Genomic DNA, 12,140 nt, shown 5'->3' with positions numbered 1-12,140 from the left:
TAAATAAAGAAAATATCTAAAAAACAAAAAAAAAAAGACCCAAAACAGATAATTTCAGAACTCAGTATGTGGAGGACTTCGTCATCTTTGGTCTTAGCATAATTTTGAGGACAACCTGAACTACATGATACCTTGTCTTATGAAGCAAAATGATGGTTTGTGCCTGGAGCTGATCCTGTGCCACAGATCTCCATACCCAAATACCACCTGAAAAGAGATAGTCTCCCAGGAGTAGTGACATAACTGGGAGGACAGGTAAGAACATCACTTCTGCTCAAATTTCTGGCCCAAGAGGGACCCTTCCAGAGCCATCAGGACACAGGATCCTGGGGACAGGATCCTTCTGGTTTCGGTCTACACCCTGGAGCTTACCCTGTGACACAGCTCTCCAAACCCAAATTCCTCTGGGACAGAACTGGTCTCCCAGGAATACTGACACACAGGCATGCAGGAAGGACAAGCCACAGTCTGAGACAGCAAGACCAGCTAACACCAGGGATAACCAGATGGCAAGAGGCAAGGGCAAGATCATAAGCAACAGAAACCAAGGCTACTTGGTATCATCAGAGCCCAGTTCTCCCACCACAGTGAACTCTTGGTACCTCAACACACCAGAAAAGCAGGACTCTGATTTAAAATCACATCTTATGATGATGATAGAGGACTTTAAGAAGGACATAAATAATTCCCTTAAAGAAATACAGGAGAACATGGGTAAACAGGTACTTACCGTTAAAGGGGATACACAAAAATATCCCTTAAAGGTTTACAGGAAAACACAGCCAAATAGGAGAAGGAATTGAATAAAACCATCTAGGATATAAAAATGGAAATAGAAACAATAAAGAAATCACAAAGGGAGAAAACTCTGGAGACAGAAAATCTAGGAAAAAGATCAAAAAAAGATGCCCATAAATATACAAGAAGCCAACAGAAATCCAAATAGATTGAAACAGAAAAGAAACTCTTCCCATTACATAATAGCCAAATGCAGAAAATAAAGAAAGAATATTAAAGAAGAATATTAAAAGCAGTAAGAGAAAAAGGTCAAGTAACCTATAAAGGCTATTAGAATTATACCAGACTTCTCCCCAGAGACTACGGACGCTAGAAGATCCTGAGCACATGTCTGTCATACAGATACTAAGAGAACACAAATGCCAGCCCAGGCTACTATACCCAGCAAAACTCTCAATTAACATGAATGAAGAAACCAAGATATTCCTCGACAAAAACAAATTTACACAATATCTTCCACAAATCCCGTCCTACAAAGGATAATAGATGGAAAACTCCAACATAAGGATGGAAACTACACCTTAGAAAGAGCACGAAAGAAATCTTTCAACAAACATAAAATAAGATAGCTACACAAACATAATTCCACCTATAAAAACAAAAGTAACAGTAAGCAATAATCACAAAAACAGACACTATCTCAGAGTAAAGGGCTGGAAAACAATTTTCCAAGCAAATGGTCCCAAGAAACAAGCTGGAGTAGCCATTCTAATATTGAATAAAATCAACTTTCAACCAAAAGTTATCAAAGATAAGGAATGGCACTTTATACTCATTAAAGGTAAAATCCACCAAGATGAACTCTCAATTTGAAACATCTATGCTCCAAATGCAAGGGCACCCACATTCATAAAAGAAACTTTACTGAAACTCAAATCACACATTGCACCTCACATAATGATAGTGGGAGACTTCAATACCCCACTCTCATCAATGGACAGGTCATGGAAACACAAACCAAACAGAGATACATTGAAATTAACAGAAGTTATGAGCCAAATTGATTTGACAGGTATCTATAGGACATTTCATCCTAAAACAAAAGAATATACCTTCTTCTCAGCATCTCATGATACCTTCTCCAAAACTGACCATATAATCAGTCACAAAACAGGCCTCAACAAATACAAGATTGAAATAATCCCATGCAACCTATCAGATCACGAAGGATTAAGGCTGGTCTTTAATAACAACAAAAACAACAGAAAGCACACATACCCATGGAAGCTGAACAATGCTCTACTCAATGATAACTTGGTCGAGGAAGAAATAAAGAAAGAAATTAAAGACTTTTTAGAATTTGATGAAAATGAAGGCACAACATACAAGAAATTGTGCCATACAATGAAAGCAGTGCTTAGAGGAAAAAAATGTAGCTCTGAGTGCCTCCAAAATAAAACCTGAGAGAGCATACACTACCAGCTTAACAGTACACAAGGAGGTTCTAGAGCAAAAGAAGCAAATACACCCAAAAGGAGTAGATGGCAGGAAATAATCAAACTCGAGGCTGAAATCAACCAAGTAGAAACAAAAAGAACTATACAAAGAATCAACAAAACCAGGAGCTGGTTCTTTGAGAAAATTAACAAGATAGATAAATCCTTAGCCAGACTAACTTGAGAGCCCAATTTCTCTTATGAATATTCATGCAAAAATATTCAATAAAATTCTCTCAAACAGAATCCAAGAACACATCAAAAGGATACTTCACCAAGATCAAGTAGGCTTCATCCCAGGGATGCAGCGATCGTTCAACATATACTACTCCTGGGCATAGACCCAAAAGATGCTCCAACATGTAATAAGGATGCATGCTCCACTATATTCATAGCAGCCATATTTTGAAACTGCCTGTAGTTTCAGGAACTGGATTCTTCCTGGGTGGAGGACAGGGACATGGAAAGAAAGGGTTTGAATTGCAGGAGAAAATACAGTGCCCAAATAATAATATGTGGATGATTTAAGAAATATTGACAATATTGAATTTCCCCAGCAAAGTATCACTTCCATCAATGGAGAATCATCAAATAAATTGTAGGAAGCACATTCAACCAAGAATATTAGAAATTCAGGAAAGAGTGAACAGGGTTGAAATTCTATGGAAGAATTTCAACACATACTGTGCATCACCACTAAGGGACATTAGGACGAAGTCTATGCTGGGCTGGTAGGGTCACATGGAAAAACGTACCTCTGAAAGAAAAGTTGGAAGAGAGCTCTATTTCTTCTGGAGTATGAGACATCACCATACTTCCTACAGTTATATTCAAAGCAAATTATTATCAAAGAGAACAGCCTTTGTCCAGCGACACTTAGAGAAGTGTGATACAACATTCCCATCTACATACTGAAACAGATCAGTGATGATAATAATATTGATACTAATAAAATAATGAAGAGAAATGAATCAGAATAAAATAAAATGTTTCTATAAGTAGATTTACAAACCTGTAAATCTCACAAACTTTAACTACAAATCTATGAAATGTTTGATGATCATGGGAGTTTGGTGTTGAATAACATTGATAATAATGGAGCTGATTAGTTTATAAGGTTAAAAAAGCTATAATCCTATCATATAATTGTGCTGAAATGGAAACAATATTAACACTGTTTGCAAGTTCAGGAACTCCTCTCTGTTGTATGATGATGTGCTGGAAATTGAGACACGAATAGCTCTAGTTATGCTTTATATCTCTCATCTGGATTTTAGACCAGGAGGCTATCATCCTCCTACAAGATGAGCTTCATAAAACCATTATAGGAAGCAGTATCTTTAGTGAGTGCCAGAATCCTTTACAAAGCACAGCTAACATTCTGAGAGGAGCTAAAGGCCAGGAGAAACATGGAGGAAAAGGTTCTGCCTGCCATGTTTCCTGACACTGACTCTAGATTTTCCTTGGAAAATTAATTGGTTATATCCTTCCATCTATTTTAAAATCTATATACTTTACATCTTTATTATTTTTTGTAGAAACCCTTTATATATTTCATATTAATTAATCACTTTTACACATTCAAATCTGTCTATGTTTTCTGCACCTTCATTTCATTATGCAAAACTTCAGGATTTCTTAATAAAATGTTTTTCTCCTACATTGGATATTCACATTGTTCTCTTAGGTAAGCATTTCTGGTTTCTATGTATATCACCACTTCTAAAATATGATACCAAAGATTTGAAACTGTCTGGCAGAGTTGTGATGAATTCTTTCTTTTTTGAATCAAACTCTATGTAGAATTGAAAGTGGATCTGGTGAGAAATGAGGTTCAGTGAGTTTCGTAGTTTGGGTTCCTTGAAAGCTAATCCCTGGAACAAATGTTGAGAACAGATGGTTTGCTTGTGAAATATTTCTAAGAAGTACCAAGAAAGGATTGGGAAGAGAAAGAAGGAGAGGGGGGTAAAAGAAGCTAGGAGTGATGAAGGTGGAGAGGATAAGTCACAAACACACACACACACACACACAGAGAGAAAGAGAGAGAGAGAGAGAGAGAGAGAGAGAGAGAGAGAGAGAGAGAGAGAGAGAGAGAGAGAGAGAGAGAGAGAGAGAGAGAGAGAGAGAGAGAGAAAGAGAAAGAGAGACAGAGAGAGACACACAGAGAGAGACAGAGAGAAAGAGACAGAGACAGAGATAGAGAGACAGAGAGACAGAGAGAGAGGGAGAGAGGAGAGAGGAGCGAGAGAGAGAGACATTTAGGGAGTCATATTGATATTGATCTGGGGACTCGCATTGCTGACTTGTAGGGAGCTTCTCAGGAAATATCAAAGACCAGCCTTTTTTACTCTAGCCTGTTCCACAGTCCTATAGCTCTAAAGAAAGCAGTTAGCATGCTAAATAGCATAGCATTCTACGATAGACTCAACTGTATGGGGAATGTCCACAAAGAATGTTTGTGGATGATGAAGAGCACTAATAGCACCTACCACTAAGACATGGGACTTGTGTTTGAAACAAAAACCCCCTCCTGCAGCACAGAGCAAATATGTGCTCCTTTGGTGCTTTTGCCCTGAGCCAGTGGGCTTGAGAATGCTATTCTTCTTCTTGAAACACTGTTCTCACCATCCCGAGCCTTTTTCCTTTTTTCCAATACACACTTGTCTTCCTTCCAGTCTTCCATACCTGTCTGTGCTGAACCCCAGAAATGAATATAGGTTCAATTATTTCCCTGGAGCCTCATTAGGCTTCCATGCAAATAGATTTCTCAGGGGTTTCTTAACATGGTCTAAGATTTACATTCTCACCAGTGCCTGGAATAACATCCAAACTGAGAATGACAGTACATAATCAAAATGAAATTTTATCATTTGTGTCTTTTCTCTTTGATGACCTCTGCCATCTGTTATTTGACTTATTCAATCTGAGAAAAGAGATTTACTAACAAACGTTTCCCCCTCAGTTTTCCTTAGCTACCCTTAGCAACAGGCTTTTTAAAACTTTAGTCTTAAGTATAAAGTGACAGCATTCCTTTAAATACAAAGAACATTAACAGCCCTTCTCATGAGTAAACTAACATAATTATTTCCTCTTTGTTTTCATCATCCTCATTCTCCTCCAATTATTTACTTACAATGATTTTGGAAGGAATACTTAAAAGGAGTTAGGCTTTGGGCCAAGTGACATTCTGTCAAAACCACTCAAGGACACAGGAGAAAGGCTGGTGGTAGGTGACTACTGAAATACTCTCTCTTCCACTGAATTATTTTAAAGCTCCAGGCAAACAGGTTGTTTTCTCCATGTCACACTGCCTTCAGTTTTAGCAGAGAAGTACTAGGTGGTAAAGGACTCTAGGGAGGTCAACCCAGGGGGACAGACGAGTTGCTCTTGGCAGACTAGGAGATGAATGACAAAGGGGGACTGTTGGCAGATGTGTCAGAAACTGACAGTATATGAGATCAACTCATGTAGGGAATTCTCCCAATTTGTGACATATGACAAGTACCATTTAGTGTCAGCCGGTGCTGCTCCGTTAGTAGGGATTCTCATCCTGGTGTTTGTGGGATGTCTTGTGAGACGCGTGTGTACCTAGAGGATGGTGTTCAGTGCTTCATTTGCAGTACACTTAACCAGTAACAAGTGAGGGTTGTACAGCACAATGCCTCCAACTTCATAATTCATAATTTTCTTTGTATTTGGAGACATACCATAAATCCATGAAGCAATTCACAATTTTCCTTCTCTTATAGTTACATAAGTGAGGAAAGATTAGACTTTCAATTTTCAACCCATTTCTCTCCATCTTAAATCCTTGTGATTTTGCATTTGCATTTCGTTCTTATCAGGTTAATATGAGTATGGCTACTAGCATGTACTCACTTGCTTTAAGTTCTTTTTTCCCTCACAGGACATATCTTACATATATTATTAGTTTTGGTTAGTGTTTTAAAGATAATTTTATATTTGAATTTTTCCATATACACTATATTTTGATCATAATCTTTCCTCTTTCCTTAAGTCCTCCCAATCCTTCTCCACCTCCCTATCAAATTCATCTTCTCTGTCTCTCAAATCACCATATAATAAACATAATGATTAAAAACAAAAACAAACAAAAATCCAAACTAATGCCAATAAGACAAATTATACTAAAATTAAGCATAAAAGTACACACACACACACACACACACACACACACACACACAAATAACAAAACCAAAACCAAATTACAAAGTCTGTTTTGTCTTGACAAGATATTCATGTGCATGGGGACTGCCCTAAAGAATGGTTGATATACTTAGTGACATTGCATTGGACAAAACAGATTATTTTTCTCTCCTAGTTAGTGTCCATTGTAAACAGCTTCTTGATTATGGGAGAGACTGTATCCACCTCCCCTTCGCCATGCTTGGATTTTGTTTGGTTAGAACCTGACTTGTATATAGTATCAGAGTCTTCATGAGTTCATATATGTACCATCCTTGTTGTGTCTGGAAGATGCTGTTTCTTTGGAGTCACCTATGATCTCTAGCAATATTTTTGCTTCCTCTTCCACATAGATCACTGAGACTTGAAGAAAAGGGTTTGGTGAAGGCATCTCATTTAAGGATGTAAGCACCAAAGTCTCTCACTCCCTGCTTACCATCTAATTGTGGATCTCTGTGTTATTTCTTATATATTGCAATAATAAGATTCTCCTATGAGGGTTTAACAAAACACTGATATATGGGTATATCATTAGGAGTTATCTAATTTATATGACCATTTAGCAGAATAATTGTAGTTGATTTTCCCACAAACCCATGACCTATCTAATATCAGGTTCTTAGCCACTTTAGCACAATACTTTAGTCAGATATAAGTTCTGTCTCATATAGTGGGTCTTAAATCCATAACATTTCTGTAAAAATTATACCAGTATATCTTGTAGGTATGTCACTGTTATAGTCATAGTTTTTGTAGAATAATCATATTGATTTCTTTCCTCCCTTGGTAGCATATAGAGTACCTTCTAGAACCATGAATACTAATCAATAAAGACAAGGCTTTTCTGTTGGGCAACAGTTGAATTTCTACATGTTCCATAATATTACTAAGTGCTATCTTTACCAATAGGGCTTTACCATCAAATTGTGGAAGTAGATCAATAGTCTTAAAACTCAAGGAAGGAGCAGCATGGTAGAGTGAAGTACTTAGATTTTGCTTATAAGCTTAATTTTGAATCTTGGTTCTGCCCTTTATTTATGTAAACGGCAAGTTACACGAACTCTTTTAAGCCCAAATTTCCAGTAGCTATATGCATTCACCTGCCCTTCCATTAAAGGAAAGGTGTGTCATTTTCCAGGATAGTATGGCTCTTGGTGTCTGTCACTGTCTTCCTCTATCATACCATAATTGCCATGACTTTCTGGTTAGCCAATGCAATGATGGGCAGAAGCTTTTGGAATCATAGTGTTGTTACAGTATTAGATTTTCTTTTTTCTCTGGATGTTTGTCCCAGAAATGGGAATCCAGTTTTTCTCTGGGAAGGTAGGATGTAGTAAATTCAGATATAGTTGACCCAAAGCATAAACTTTTAAGATGAGCAATAAACAAGTTTTATTACTATAAAACTCTAAGACCACAATATTTTAAAATAAAATGATTCACATTTTCAGACTATATAGAAAAAATAAACACTATCCACGTTTCCAAGATCATGTCATAGAGAGTGAAGTCACACACATGACAGCTCTAAATTGTGCTTCTGAGCACTGGGCTTGGGATGAATGGGAGTACCATGGTCTCTAGGACAGTTTAAAGTGGAGATTTCTGTTTCATTTTTTTGGGTTTTTGAATCAATGGAAATATTCTTTTTTTTCCTTCTAGAAGAGTGTCACTCAAGTGACAGTATAAACTTCCCCTCTACTCTAAGGCTATCCCATAACCTGTCTCTGTCCAGAACCATTTGATGCTCTATGTATCAGCATCAATGTAGTGTCACACGCTTACATGCTTCCCTTCTGACTTTTACATCCAAAAACACAAAAAGCAATGAAGTATACTGGCACCACAGTGTATCTGTATTAGACAAATTAATTTATTCCAACAGCCATATCAGAACTTAATGTGATTATTTTATTTTGTTTTGTTGCAGGGAGACCTAGGAATGTGTGTTGAAGTTATAATGTTTAAAAGTGAGTGTAGTAAATCCTGCTTCCTGGACATATACCTTTTAAATCTTTGCCGTGCTCTGTATTTATTAGCTGTTGAAGGAGAGTGCTATAGCCTCTGTCATCACACACATTTCTTTTGTATATCTTTCAGTTAACATTAGCATTTTTCAATTTGCTTTGAAAACAATGCCTGCATTGTGCATTGTGTCTTTAATATATGTGCACTATAGTGGAAGATAAAGTTAGCAACTTCATTCTAGTAAAGTAGATATGTAATAAACTATACCCATTTAAATATACAATATGAAAAGTTCTGTGTGTTTAGGGTTGAGAAACTCTTATAATAATGAAAATAGTGAATATGTCTGTCACACTCAGAAACTGCCCTGAGTCTCTTAGCCAGGTCCCATCTCTAAGCCATTCTAAGACGAGTACAAATCTGACTTCTGTACTGCAAGTAGGTTTACATTTCATAGAGTTTGATATAAATCGAGTCATGCTGTGTGTGCTCTTTTGTTTTGCTCTTCCACTCAGCACAGTTATTTTGGGATGAACAGTTGGGTTATTCCCAGTTGTAAGCTATTCTGAATCTAGTTTCTTTGAACATTTATGTACATGCCTGGGTGAGCCATATGTTTTATTTAATATGGGTAGGAAATATCTAAGTCTTTGTATGAACCTATGAGGATGTCTTCTACAGTGTTCCACTCTGCCACATCCTCTGCATTGGGTGCCTTCGAGAGTGATTGTATATCCTGTACAACACTTAATTATAGCCATTCCATTAGGTGTATCTCATTAGGCTTTTCTCTGGTTTGATTTTTTTTTAACTTAATTCTTTTTCAGTGCTGGGGCTTAGACACATGTGCAAGGCAAGCGATGAGCAACATCCCAGCCTTTCCTTAGTTTTCAATTTAATCTCTGACTAATGAGTGCCTTCCTATCTATTTTCTTATTAACTTTCAATTATTGGACTTTTTGCATTTTCTTTCTTTTTCGTTGTTTTTAATGGTTTGTTTTATTTATATTTCCTTTTATAGGTTCTTATATACTTTTAATATTTTTGTTTTAAATGTGAAGATATGTTCTAAAAATATTCTTTTTCAGTCCATGGATTATCTTTATATCTGCTTAAAAATATCATCTCGAAAGAAGGCCTTCTGAAATGGGTTAGAACATATTTCATCACTGTTTTAATGGAGTAATATTTAGTGTCCAAGAAATTATTATCTAAATCAAGATTGTGTCGGTCATTTTTATCAATATTCTTCAATTTTTTTTGTTATTTTAGGTGTTATATTATATGTATATTTTACAAGTTAATTTTCATCATAGTACAAATTAAGGATCAAAGTTCCTATTTTTGCAAAGGATGTTCTATTTTCCCAGCCATAATTTCTTGAAAAAGTCTATTGTTTTCCATTTTGTAATCATTAAACTGTTACAAACCACTTCTCTATACTTTTTAGAGTTTATTTTCAATCGGTCTTCTCTGACATGGAGAGATAGAGATAGTTGCCTGATGATTCTGTAGATTTCCGCAAAGCAAATAACCTAGACATAAAATTTGCATTGGGAGACCGAGTATATTATATGTTTTCTTTTTCTTTCATTTCTTTAGTTCACTTTTGTTCATTAAAATCTAAATGTTCATTGATTACAATATGTGAGTTGGCACAAGTCCATTGATAAAATCACAGTATTATTTTTGACAGACTCTTTTGTGATGCTACCTCTGTGGGATCTGATGTTGCTAATTTTTTTCCTTAACTTTTCTCATTGGTTTACCTAAGTATTAGTCAATTTTTGATATTTTCAAAGATTCACTGTTGGTATCATGGCTTCATTCATTCATTCATTCACTCATCCATTCATTCATTAATTTAAAGAAAAGAGGATTCACTTTGGCTCCCTGTTTGAGGGGTAAAGTCTCTTGGTAAGGAGGCTCTCACTGCTGCACCATAAATTGGGAGCAACTGGTCGCATGTGTCAGAGTTGAGTGATGGATGCTCAATCTTCTCTTTTTAAGTTTTTCATCAACTTCTTCCCATTGCATCTCTATTATGATCTTTGTTCTGGTCATTTTGTATGAATGGAGAAATGATCAGTCTTCTACCCAGTGACATTTTCAGGTAGCTTTATATAGTAATTGTTATCTTCCAAGAGTATACTTTATGTGTGGGGTACAGTTCTAACATTCACTTTATATTCCTTGAAGGATAACACCTGTACCTAAATCAGACACAATTGATTGGTTTTCCACTCTTTAGATTTTTCTGGTCCTCTGAGTGTCTACTAATCTTGGTGAACAGGCCCAAATGATGTTTCATGTCACCAGTGCTGCTCAATTTGAAATTATAAATATATTCAGTTTTGGATAGATATATTTAATTATTTCTTTTAAAGATTTGCCAGGTAGAATCAAAGTTGTGGTTTATTATTAATTATTTCTCAGTAATGAGTGAAGACTGTCTTGGATGTCCTACTTCATGGATGACAATCATGCAATACTGTAGACTGGCTAAAAAGACAGGTACCATCTCCTGTCTTGCAGAAACTTGAGGAAATATTCTTTAGTTTCTCTTGCTATAGGGAAGGTTTCTTACATATTGGTATTGCTCTGAATTCCACTGAAAATTCAATTTCTGTGATCACTACTCTCTTTCTCTGATCCTTTGTCGTGAGATCTATAGATTTGTCCTTTGGTGCAATAAACTGTTAAATCCATCTCTCCTACCCATAAAATCTAACTCTTCTGAACCCCTCTTTCCATAGCATGTCTGGAAAATTACCAGAGCCAACAAGCTGAAGATCACTTCATGCATTTCTCATACTGAAAAACCATAACTTTTCTTAACAATGTCCAATGCTTTAAAATCAAAATGTATTGACTTACATGGACAATATTTCAAGTAATAACTAAAATAATTTCTTTGCTCCTCTGTATACAGATACAGAAGTCTCTAAACATTATATTAGTTAATCATGTTATTTTTTCACTTTATTAAATTAAGACAATTTCATTGTTTGGATCAAGATAATCCTGCGTGTAAATATAGTATAAGTAGCACTATCTGTGTCTACAATTCAGAATCCTGTCTTCATTACATCTAGCAATCTCCAACGAACCTCCTTCAAATTTGTATGTAGCCTTAAGTGATTTTAAGACCAAAATATGTTCAATTATACAAATACTAAGTAATGTATACATGTACTAATAAAATTTGTAAGTATACTCTCACTGTTATTTTTGCAATGATATATTCCCATTTGCCTAGTTACTGCTATTTTATTATAAATTGACTATTATCTAGTGTGTTTTGAAGTTAACAGATTTAATTTTACAGAGTTTTTCCAACACCATTTCTACAAAGCTGTCAGCTGTCAGCTGCCAGCTGTATGTTTATTTTGTATCAGAGTACATCCTAGAAGGTAAAACCATGTATCTATATACACAATCTTTAAGCAGTGATGATGCTTAAATTAATATATACATAGAGACATTTAACTTCACTTGTGTATATTAACATTATAAGAACTTGCAACTGGTAGTTTAGCTGAGAAAAAAAATATTACATATATACTTTTCTAAAAGTAAGCAGATTATTTTGACCCACTCTTGACATGGAAAGATATGTTTACATATACAAATACCATAAGCCAAGTGATATATACATACATAGGTATATATATGAATATGTATCCCAGCCTTCCCTTAGGGAGTATATATGAATAGCTATGTATATATATA

This window comes from Mastomys coucha, unplaced genomic scaffold (assembly GCF_008632895.1).
Source record: "Mastomys coucha isolate ucsf_1 unplaced genomic scaffold, UCSF_Mcou_1 pScaffold8, whole genome shotgun sequence".
NCBI classification, from domain to species: Eukaryota; Metazoa; Chordata; class Mammalia; order Rodentia; family Muridae; genus Mastomys; species Mastomys coucha.
Note: the sequence above shows the minus strand (reverse complement) of the source record.